Source organism: Ochotona princeps, chromosome X, assembly GCF_030435755.1.
Source record: "Ochotona princeps isolate mOchPri1 chromosome X, mOchPri1.hap1, whole genome shotgun sequence".
In the NCBI taxonomy this organism is placed as follows: Eukaryota; Metazoa; Chordata; class Mammalia; order Lagomorpha; family Ochotonidae; genus Ochotona; species Ochotona princeps.
In genome coordinates, this window is record NC_080865.1 from 21,103,491 (window position 1) to 21,115,504 (window position 12,014).

Below are 12,014 nucleotides of genomic sequence, written 5' to 3' on the forward strand. Positions count from 1 at the left end.
CTGCTTCCTATCCAGCTCCCTGCTTATGGCTTGGGAAAGCAGCTGAGCATGACCCAAAGCCTTGGGATCCTGCACTCACATAGGACACCAAGAAGAAGCTCTAGGCCCCTGGCTTCGGATCAGCTCAGCTCTGGCCATTGTGGCCATTCAGGGAGTGAATCATCGGTTAGAAGATTTTCCTCTCTGTATATCTGACATTCCAATCAATAATAAATAAATATTTTTTAAAAATATCATTAAAACCTCATACACTCTAGATAGAGAATATTTATTTTTGTAATGTAGACTTTGGGTATTTATAATAACTTACGCCCTGGCATAAGACTGATAGATTTTGTATTTATATTGGTAAAAGCTTTTGATTTGTTTCTAGGTTGATTTCCACTCATACAATCTTTTCTATCTCCAGCTTACAAAAATAAAAGATGAAGCAAAAAGGAGAATATAATAGTATCCATAAATTTTCCTAATAGTATATATTTTAGTGATGCTGAGCTATTTTACAACTGTACAACTGAGGAGACTTACACATGAGTGTCTTTCCAGTTCTCTTACTCGATTATTTCTCAGTTGTCAATATCTGATTAAAAGCTACCAGAGGCTTAAATGTGAAATGAATTATGAGTAGATGTAGAATGCATATAACAGGACAGTTTTCTAAAGGGGAGAATGTATTTCTTGTATTTGTATCTTAAAATGTATTCAAAAGTAATATTTTAAAATATTAGAATTATCAAAAAAGGTAAAATTTCTCTTCTTTCTTTACCCTTCTCTCTCCCTTTTTCTACTTTCTGAGCTATAATTATTTGTGTGTATAATCCATACGGAAATAACCAAGTACTGACAAGTGGTATGCTTTCTATTGCCTTGTACCTTTAAAACTTTTACTTTTTATATGCTTATGTCATGTTTTTGTTGTTGTTAAACTTTTAAAAAGTATTATTATGATCTTACATTTTAATTGAGTAAAGCACCTTATAAATAATAGGAATTCAGTAAACATTTGCTCACCTGAGTCAGTATTGCTTTTACCTAACCTGACAAAATCTTGACAGTTTTTTTAAAGAGATTTATTAATTTTAATTGAAAATCAGAGTTACACAGAGAGAGATAGAGAAAGAGAGAGAGAGAAAAATCTTCCATCCCCTGATTCACTGCCCAGATCTTTATCAGCACCAGAACTTGGAATACAGGACTTATTCACTCATCCGAAGGGATCAGAGGGCCCAGTCCTTGGGCCATCCTCCTCTGCCTTTGCAGGCCATTAGCAGGGAACTGGATAAGAAGTAGAGCAGTGGGGCCAGGAGTGGTAGGCTACTGCCTAAAGTCCTCACCTTACATGTACCAGGATCCCACATGGGCACCAGTGTGCGTGCTGGCTGCCCTGCTTCCCTTGCAGCTCCCTGCTTGTGGCCTGGGGAAACAGTCAAGGATTGCCTAAATTGTAGGACCCTGCACCTGTGTGGGAGACCCAGAAGAAGCTTCTGGTTCCTGACTCTGAATCAGCTTGGCTTTGACCATTGCAACCACTTGGAAAGTATGTTAACAGATGGAAGATCTTTCCCTCTGTCTCCCCCTCTGTCTGTAAATCTAATTTTCCAATAAACACGGATAAGTATATTAAAAAATACAGCAGTGGAGACTCAAGCTGGCACCCATATGGAATGCTAGTGCCACAATCAGAGAGTTTACTTGCTATACTCTAATACCTACCCTGAAATATTGGCACTTTTAAAACTGTACCATTTGAATTTGAATAATTGAACAATTTCTTTTTCAATTTATTGATTACTTTATAATACCATTTCCCAAATTATAGCTGAATTAACTTTGAGTCAATGTATATTATTTCTTTTTTAAAAGATTCATTTTTATTGGAAGGGCGGATTTACAGAGAGAGAGAGAGAGAGAGAAGGAGAGGCAGAAAGATCTTCCATCTGCTGGTTCAATCCTCAAGTAGTTGTAACTACTGGAGCTGAAACAATCTGAAGCCAGGATCCTGGAGCATCTTTTGGGTCTCCCACACAGGTGCAGGGTCCAAGGCTTTGTACCATCCTCCGCTGCTTTCCCGGGTCACAAGCAGGGATTTGGATGGGAAGCAGAACAACTGGGATACAAACAGGCATCCATAGGGAATTCTGATTCTTGAAGGGTGAGGATTAGGCAGGTAAGGCATAGTATAGGGTCCCGACGTATTTCTTGTAATATGTCAACAAACTAAAAGGAAAATAAAAAGTATTATCATATTATAAGAATATAGTCCCTTTTTAAATATGGTAATTATCTGCACAATGTACACTTACAAAGAGAAAAATGTATTTTCTTACTACCCACTTTACTACTCTACTGGCTTAGCTATTAACAGTCATAATTTCTGGAAAAAGAATGTTATTTTAAAATAACACCTTAAGGTTGACACAAGGAAGAACTATTAGATTGAAATTTCTAGTAAAAGAACATTTTAAATAATATGAAAGGATCACTGCAAAGGACTGTGAAATGTTTGGCTGTATTTTTTTAAAAGATTTTATTATTATTGGAAAGCCGGATATACAGAGAGGAGGAGAGACAGAGAGGAAGATCTTCCATCCGATGATTCACTCCCCAAGTGAGCCGCAACGGGCCGGTGCGCACCAATCTGAAGCCGGGAACCAGGAACCTCTTCCGGGTCTCCCACATGGGTGCAGGGTCCCAAAGCTTTGGGCCGTCCTCAACTGCTTTCCCAGGCCACAAGCAGGGAGCTGGATGGGAAGTGGAGCTGCTGGGATTAGAACCGGCGTCCATATGGGATCCCGGCGGGTTGAAGGCGAGGAGTTTGGCCGCTAGGCCATGCCACCGGGCCGTTTGGCTGAATTAAAGTAAGAGTGACAGAGACTTATACAACATTTCTCATAGTGTATTTTTATATTTTTCATTTACATAATGAAGACATTAGGTACAATAAGCCATGTTCAATGAAAGAAAAGTGCCAAAATGATCTTCATCTTTAAGAACCTGCAAAGAAATCCTTCCTATGAGTGTTTACTTAAAATTAAAGCAAGTTCCCAACAAGTGAGTATAAAATCCAATAAATACATCTAACGGCCTCTTCTTAGAAATGCTAAGTTCAGGCCCAGCACAGTGACCTAGTGCTTAAAATCCTCGCCTTACACGTACTGGGATCCCATTTGGCACCGGTTCATGTCCCAGCAGCTCCACTTCCCACCCAGTTCCCTGCTTGTGGCCTGGGACAGCAGTTGAGGACAGCCCAAAGCTTTGTGACCCTGCACCTGTGGGAGACCTGGAAGAGGCTCCTCCTGGCTCTTAGCTTTAGATTGGCTCAGTTCAGGCTGTCGGGGCCGCTTGGGTAATGAGTCATCGGATGGAAGACTTTCCAATAAAAATAAATATATCTTTAAAAAGTGCTAAGTTCCTTTTTGGGCTAAAATGACTTGTTGCCTGAATCCAAGTTTGTTTCAGAGTTGCAGAAATTCTTTCTCCATGTTTTGCAATGTGTTATCCAGTTTTTTTTTCCTGTGTCCCTCAATTAGTTTAATATCAGCTACCACCTCTCACCAGATTAAAAGAACCAAGCCACCCTAGGCATGCAGCCGAAGTTCATACTTACATATTACAGTCTTTCAGATACATTTAAACTTGGTTCATACATTGAGAAAGGATGTTAGAGCAAAACAAATTAAATCTTTCCAAATTTGTTTTCAGAATGTTCGTGTAGGAAATTTAATGTAGTTAAGTAAAGCCTACTTTGGACTAAAAGTGCTGATGGGTAATAAAAATATCAGTGTCAGCTATTTAACATCAGCACATTGATTTCTATGACGGTTAAATATCTGTGCCCATGGGAGTGGGCTAGAGTTCCCAGGTAGGTAGTCATGTAGTGTTCTTAGTGTGCCTGCAGGTTGTTTCTAGAAGAGATTGAAAATGGGATTGATAGAGTCAGTGAAGTAGATGGGCCACCTCAACATAGGTGGAACTTATCAAATTAAAATATGTCAACACAATACATTAAACAAGTTCTTCCGGACTGGCAGCTTAAGCTGGGATGTCCAGATTTTTGTACCATCACAGTCAATCTTGGCTCTTGTCAGATCGAAGTCTCCAGGTCTCAGATTGCTACTGAGATCACTGGGTTTTCTGATTGCCTAGCCTTTGAATTCCAACTGGAACTGTGTCATTGGTGCTCTTGGGTCTCCAGCTTATTCACTGCAAAGCTTTCTCAGTTGCCAGAGTGGTGTACTTCCCTGCAACTCTTTTTGCTCCCTCTCCATAAAAAGAATTGAGAGAGCAAGACAGAAGCAGGGAGAGAGACTGAGACTCTAATACAATCCCCCTGGATGTCTGTTCACTATTAAATGTTGTAAAATTGATGTAACAGGTGACCCCAGTTTATATGGAGTTAATGTGTGAGAAAATTTTTGGAATAAAATAACATGTTTTGTAGGCTATTAAATGCTATAGGAAAATGCTATAGAAATTTCAGATAATACAGCAGTTTTTTTTAATGGCGTTTACAGAACAATTTAACCTGGTGAATCAATTTTTTTTCAAATTTTTTGCAAAATGTGTTGCTAGTTTACTCTGGCTGATGTTCCTAAAAAGTTATTGTAATATTTCCATGAGTCACATTTTCAGACATACCTGGAAGGCAGGAGAACCCTAAATATAACTTTCCTTTACAATTAACATTAACCATTGTTTTCTGACACCTAGACAAAAAAATGTTCACTCTTCTACCTCAAATATGGGGACCCTTATCAAATATTAAGATTTAACTGAAGATTGTGATTCATGGAAATGAATGTGTATAAATCTTTATGGTTATTATTTATTAATCTCTAGTGCTAGAAAGACACTCCAAAATACCTTGTCTACTATGTACAGAGCTACTGTAAAGATATAGAAGTGAAAAAATATGAGCAGAACATTGGGATTCTTTATGCGAACAAAAATCCGTTTATTAGCTAAAGTGTTTTCAATTTAATATTTTTAAGAACCCATTTAGCACTTTCCCAAGAGCCACTGACACCCCAAATTAAATGAATTTTTGTAGTGGATTAAAGATCAGTCGGGCGACCCAGCATTATTCAATACAATAGAGTTCTTTAGATTCTAAGCATAATTTTTTAAACTCCTTTATTCTTTTGATTGCTATTTGGTGGGTTCATTGATTAAATGAATGGTTGATCACGTTCGGTATCTGCTTTAGTCAAAAGCTTGTGCTAAAAAGTATCATACTGATTACAACAGTAATTCTAAGTAGCAAGGAAGCCACTTCCAGTACGTTGACAGTTAATTCAGGATAGATGTAAGTTACCTGCTGTAGCAGAAGTTGCAGCCAGTACAAGCTGCATCTGGCAGTTGACCTACTGCTTCTTATCCATTAACTTTCTATTAAGGACGTAGAGTGAGTGCCTTGTTGCAGGGTAGGATTTCATTTTTATACAACAAACCAAACATTTTTTTAATCATTTCATAGAAGGCAATGACAAATTCAGAAACATATCTTGCTTGCCATAAGCCATCCACTCTGAGAAGTAGAATGAATTTATGATCTGGTATAAACATGCACGAGTCAACAACTTAGTCTAAACTTGCAACTTCAAACTGAAGCCTTTTTTATTTGCATAGGAGGCCCGGGGATGCTGCCTATATTAACATTTGTCATTCTCCTTATTGGAAGCAAAATCTTTGAAACTGATAAAATGATAATGGAATGCTGGACTTTCTACCATTGTCTATTCCCACAATGTCAGGATACACTTAAATAGCGGAATGATGGACCTATGACTATTGTTGAAGGATTATACTATTGTAATAATATAGGGAAAATCCACTGTGAGGAATGGAATAGGAAAGGGAGGGCAATTCACTGAACCTATGGAATTACATCATGTAAAATAAAATGAAATAGTACTACAAAAAATTCAGTAAAAAGGCAATAAGTTACGTGCAGTAACATAGTGCTTTGAGATCAAATCAGCAACTGCTAAGGACAACAGGAACTGTCATTTGTAATTTAGAGCGAAATTTATTTTTTCCGGTACTCCCATTATCTCATAGCTCAGTGTGAAAATTTGTTTAAAAATGCATGTATGAATAATTTTAAGATAATTCTCAGAGATCATCATACAGCAGTAAAACAAATCTGAATATAGCAACAAATATTTATAAAATCAAATTTTAGCTACAGATGTGTGCTAATGTAACTTCTAAAATTTTCCAAATAAACTGGAATATATCAAATGACTTCTCAAAGCCATGTAACTTGTTAATAGACAAAATTTTATGTTTTATAAATCTGATTCCTCTGTACTTTGTATCAAAAACTCACCTAACAGTATATAACAATTTATCTACCTACCTACCTATCTGTTTAATTTAGAAGTGATCCAATAGTTCCTTCATTTAGTTTAATTTTGTATGTGGTATACTGTATTCTCAAATAAGACCATATGTAGCAGCTGTCTCTCAAAAACTGTCTCAGTGTGTGCTAGGAAATAAACAGATGAGAATTGCTAATATTTGTCAAAAGTAGGCATATCTAATCCTGAATGAAAGGAGAACCCACAATGAAATAGTTAACTTTACCTTGACAATATCATACTAGATTTTTCTCTTTGTCTGTACCTACAATTCATGTTGTGTTTAAATAGCAAAATATTAAACTTGTAACTTACTAAAAGACTAAAATATTATAATAATATTGGGGGAATGGTGGGAGGGAGAAAGGAGAGGGCAAAGGGGCATTCCCAATGCCTTTAAAAATGCATTATGAAAAATAATAAATATAATTTTTAAGAAAGAAAAAATACATGGTTATAATAGGACTGAGATTAAACTCATCGATATTAATGTCTTCAATAGCTCATAAGAAGATCTTTTTTGAAGACTGTAGAAATGCACAGGATATAATGATAATCACTTTTGTTACAATGCTAATAAAAACATGTATGGAATAAAAAGAGGTATATTAAAAATATTGTCATTCCTACATTTTAACAAAATAATGGTGTACAGTATTTGAATAAGACCAAATAGAAATAACACTGAAAGGTCATTCAAGCACGAGAACCACTGTGTCTGAATATGATTATGTCATTCTTTCCTATGCCAAGAAACGATGATAATCAAATGGATGTAAGAGCAGTGGTCAGCTAAATCTTTTCACCAAATATTCATTTAAACATTTACCGTGCATACTTCATGCATACGAATAAAGATTTAATGGTCTGATTCATTGTTCTGAGACTCAATATTTACTTTGACTAAAAACTTCAGATTCAAAGATAAGATCCTTGCATGGATACATTGATTTTGATATATTGCTAGTGATAGCTTTATTCTTCACACTATCATATATTTACATAGTCAATTTTAATTGCAGTTAACAGGATCCAACTGTTTTAACTCCATTTTGTTTTTCTCCATGAAAACATACACACAGGAGATTTTGTGTTCTGTCCTTTGAAGATTATTTCCAACATTTGGGAAAAAATAGGATATTGGTTTAATTTTGTTATTTTTCCATTTTACTGTAATTTTTAAAATTTATTGCAGAAGATTTTGAAAATACACAGAAATCCTTAAAACATTAGAATATCCATGTTATGATACTTCTCCATATGTTGTCTTTGTTATTAATTTTGCCTTTGATTTTAATCTTTCAGGATTTGGGGCTATTTTTTTTCTATTAAGGAATAGTGTTACACAAATAGGTTTATCATCTTATTTAATAGCTCCCTAGCATTTTATTTAATAATAATATTTCATTATACATGCTTTATTTTTAAAATGCAATGCAACAAAATCTAAAAAAAATGCTTATAAATAATTAACTTAATTCTTCACTAAATGTTGGATCTTTGTACTATTTTAAAATTTTAGTCTTTGCAATGATCATACTTGTACATGAGCTGTCCTCACCTAAATTCAAATAGATCCAGCTGTATGAGGTTTTTTTCAGCATCTTTCTACCCATTCAGGTACAGGTTAATCTTTTTGAAGAAGAGGCCAGACATCCTCCATCCTCCATTTGGAGAGATAATTCATTCATTGTTTATACTCTGCCCATTTCAATAACCTCATCACATCTCCAGACTACCTCATCTAAAGTATAAAGTTATAATTCCCTAATAATTGAGCATTTTCTGTGTTATTCTTTCTTATAGCATCCTGTCTTGTTTTCTTTCAATGAATTTACCAGTATCTATACTTAATCTCTTTACTGTTTTGTCATGTGCCAATTGCAGTACCATAACGTCTGGTTTTATCTGATGGAACATGCCGCATACTCAATAAATATTTACAGAAAAAATTAGTCTGCTTAGTCTTTAAGGCAAATGCTTACTTTCTCACTTCTATAAATATGAATTATCTGGAACTAAAGTATTTTTCTTTGTTATCAATTAAAATTGAAACATCAGTGTTTAAGCATGCAAGACTGCTATCAAATCATTCCATCTTCTTCCAAAAGCTACTAGGTAGATATGCACAGTAACTGTTTCCCAATTTTTTAATTTTCATATTTAAAATGATGAATTACCAAAGCAGTTTCTTCTATGTAATCATCTATGCTGAGCAGTGGGATGTGTCTTTCTTAATATTGATAGATTTTTCAAATAGGGGATGGTACAATGGGTAAAGAATATTAAAATATCATGCAGAAATTTTGAATGTCAGTTATGAAGATCAGAGATTCGAAAGAATTTGCTTTTATATATTCAATGAAAACATTTTGAAGATAATTTTTTACTCTTTATGGTTTTCTTCCAGTTTCTGATCTTATATTTTAATGAGTTCTGTTAGGAAAAATATAATGTATTAGCACATCTGTTTCTTACATTGTATCTAATGCTTATGGTGAGGTTTAAAATAGGATGTTTTTTTTTCAGTACTTGAAAATTGAACATATTCTTCATATATCAGTTATATTCATACCATAACATGTGGTGGTTGATTTGTCATTATTGCAGTATGACCTATGACTACAAGTACACATTGAAACAAATCATCCGACATTATTGCTGACCAGAGCACACATCACACTGTTGCAGCAACCTTTCTGATAAATCTTGTTAAGGCTTGTGTTTTTATACTGAAAAAAGTTTTCATTTCTGAGTATTGGACAGTATTATTTATTTCAATGTGCTAGTTTAAAAATTGGTCCATTTGTTCAACACCTGGTCTGTCTACATAACCTGTATTACATAAATATAAGAATATGCTTCTGGGCCCGGTGGCGTGGCCTAGCAGCTAAAGTCCTTGCCTTGAAAGCCCCGGGATCCCATATGGGCGCCGGTTCTAATCCCGGCAGCTCCATTTCCCATCCAACTCCCTGCTTGTGGCCTGAGAAAGCAGTTGAGGATGGCCCAATGCATTGGGACCCTGCACCCGCATAGGAGACCCGGAAGAGGTTCCAGGTTCCCGGCTTCAGATCGGCGCTCATCGGCCCATTGCCGCTCACTTGGGGAGTGAATCATCGGATGGAAGATCTTCCTCTCTGTCTCTCCTCCTCTTTGTATATCTGGCTGTAATAAAATGAATAAATCTTAAAAAAAAAAAAGAATATGCTTCTGCTACACTCCAATGTGTATTTGCCAGCAAGTGCATCTGAAAGAAATTAGAGTATTGTTTATTCCTTTTCATTGTATTTTTATAGGACTTTTCAAGAAAAATTACTTTTTAGCATATTTGAACAACCAAAAAAGAAAATATCCATTTGATTGATAGTAGACAGAATTTTCATTAAATTTAACAGCAGAAATACCAAAATTCTTCTTTTCATTTCAAAAGGAAACAGAAAATTAGATGCAGTGTACTCTAGACAAAAGTTCACTATGCACACTTTAGCCATTAAATACATTATCAAGAATCATGTCAGCATGACATTCTGGTACAGGAGCTTTACAAAAGCATGCAATCTAATCTTTGGATTATATTTAATTGAACATACCAGCACTATCAAAATAGACAGACGAAATTGATGTTTAATAGGAAAATCAGTAACAAATAACAATTTTCAGCATGGAGAGAGCTATAATAAGGAAGTATTTACCTTATTATTTGCACAATAATTACACATAAATAAAATTTGCCCTATTTTGTGTATTCTGTCCTTGAAGCATATGCATAGCTTTATAATATTTAAAGTATTTGAGTAAGAAAAGAGCCAGTTTTGAGTAAATTAAATGTCACTAAAATATATGACAATAGTCTTGTGCCTATTTCTGATATCATGTGGATAAATTGGACAGGTTGCTTGGAAGCCACTTGATCATCATTAATATGGGAATAATAACACATTTCTGCATACCTCATGATTTGTGTTATTTTCAAAAAAAATAATCTGGAATGACTTTATCAAGTATATAAACCAGATATAATCGCAGTAACGTAATTATTGTTGTTCTAATGCACAGTATTAACAATGTTGGGTGGGGTAGTTGACCTGTGGCATGGTGGGTTAACCCACTGTCTATAAAACCAGCATCCCATTTCAGAATAGCAGTTTGGCCCTGCTGTTTCTGATACAGCCCTGTCAATGCCCCTGGGAAGGAAGCAAACAATGGCTCAAGTTCTTTGGCCCCTGCCTGTCTCTTGAGAAAATTAGATGGAGCTTTTGATTCCTGTGTGTTGCAACCATTTGGGAAATGAACCACCAAATGGAAGATGTTACTCTCCCGCCACAACATGATTCTGCCTCTGAAATAACTTTTTTAAGAAAATCATAATACCTTGATCTAGTTGACACCGTGAACATTTGTATATGGTAAATGAATTTCCTGAGTTTAACAGTCCATGCCATGAAAGATGAATAGTTGGCTATTTTCTAAGTTACTGTTGCTGAATCTGCAATGTATTGGTATATGTCTCAGACTAATCCTTACTTTTTATCCCTATAATTATGCATTTCACATTGGAAAAGTGATGGTGTTTTAAATTTAAAAACAAAATTAACCATATTTACTTAAATTTACTGTTTAAAATATATAAAGTGGAGGTCAATATTTAGCCTTGAACCTTAGGTATGATGCTAAAATCTTATATCCTAGGTCCATCTTCCAACAGTTGCACCTGACTCCCACTTTCAGATAATATAGGCCCTAAAAAGAAGCAGTGATGATTCAAGATTTTGCATTCTTGCTACCCATATTGGAGAGCTAGGTTGAGTCCCCAGCCCCAGCCAATTGCTGACATTTGAGGAATGAACTAGTACATTGGAAATCTCAGTCTCTGTCCTTCTCTTTCTTTACTTCATTTTGAAGTAAACATTGTGATGCAGGTGGTTAGGGAATTGCTTGGGATACCTGTATGACACATTGATATGCTTGAGATATCTTCTCTCTCTCCCTGTCACTCCATGTTTTAATAAATTAATATCAACAAAATTAAAAATAAAATTTTAATTGAAATCTAAGGTGCTTATTTAAAGGAACAAATTGAGTTTTAGGTTTTATTTATCAATTTCTATCATTCTGTCTACAAAGAATGTGAGAAAGTGTAACAGAATTATTGCAAACTATAATATTGATAGAAAAACATGGACCCAGGTGAGCTACAAAAACAGGATAAGTAAAGACTGAAGATAAGAAAAATGTAAATATAGAAAAATAATTCTTTGAAGTGGGAGTTTTAAAGGACCATCTCCAAATCATTACAATGCATGTTACCTTCTTATTATAAATATCAAAATGAGATTAGAATTGTTTCCAACTGTTTCGCTAAAATGTACTTGTCAATAATTTTGTGTTGTTTTTAATATGAGTATTTTTCTCAGTTTTTGTGAGAGGTAGTGTATTCATAGAGCATCAACTAAACTAATCCTGTGAGATGTTAATGATCCCTTTAAATGTCCCTTTTCCCTAGTTATTTTCATGGTAGTAATTAATTTATTCAAAATAATGTGCAGAAAAGCACAATTAAAGGTATAAAATAGTTATATTAGAAGACCTAAATAAGTTTACTTATTACTTGAGAAATAGGGATATATTCTTGTTTTTTAACATTTTTTATTA

At 34.9% G+C, this 12,014-nt stretch overlaps 1 protein-coding gene across 5 annotated transcripts in view; it reads left to right on the plus strand.

Annotated features, from left to right (window-relative positions):
- DMD (dystrophin) overlaps positions 1–12,014 on the plus strand; it is a 1,951,117-nt gene that overhangs the window by 1,121,268 nt on the left and 817,835 nt on the right. The window lies entirely within an intron of this gene.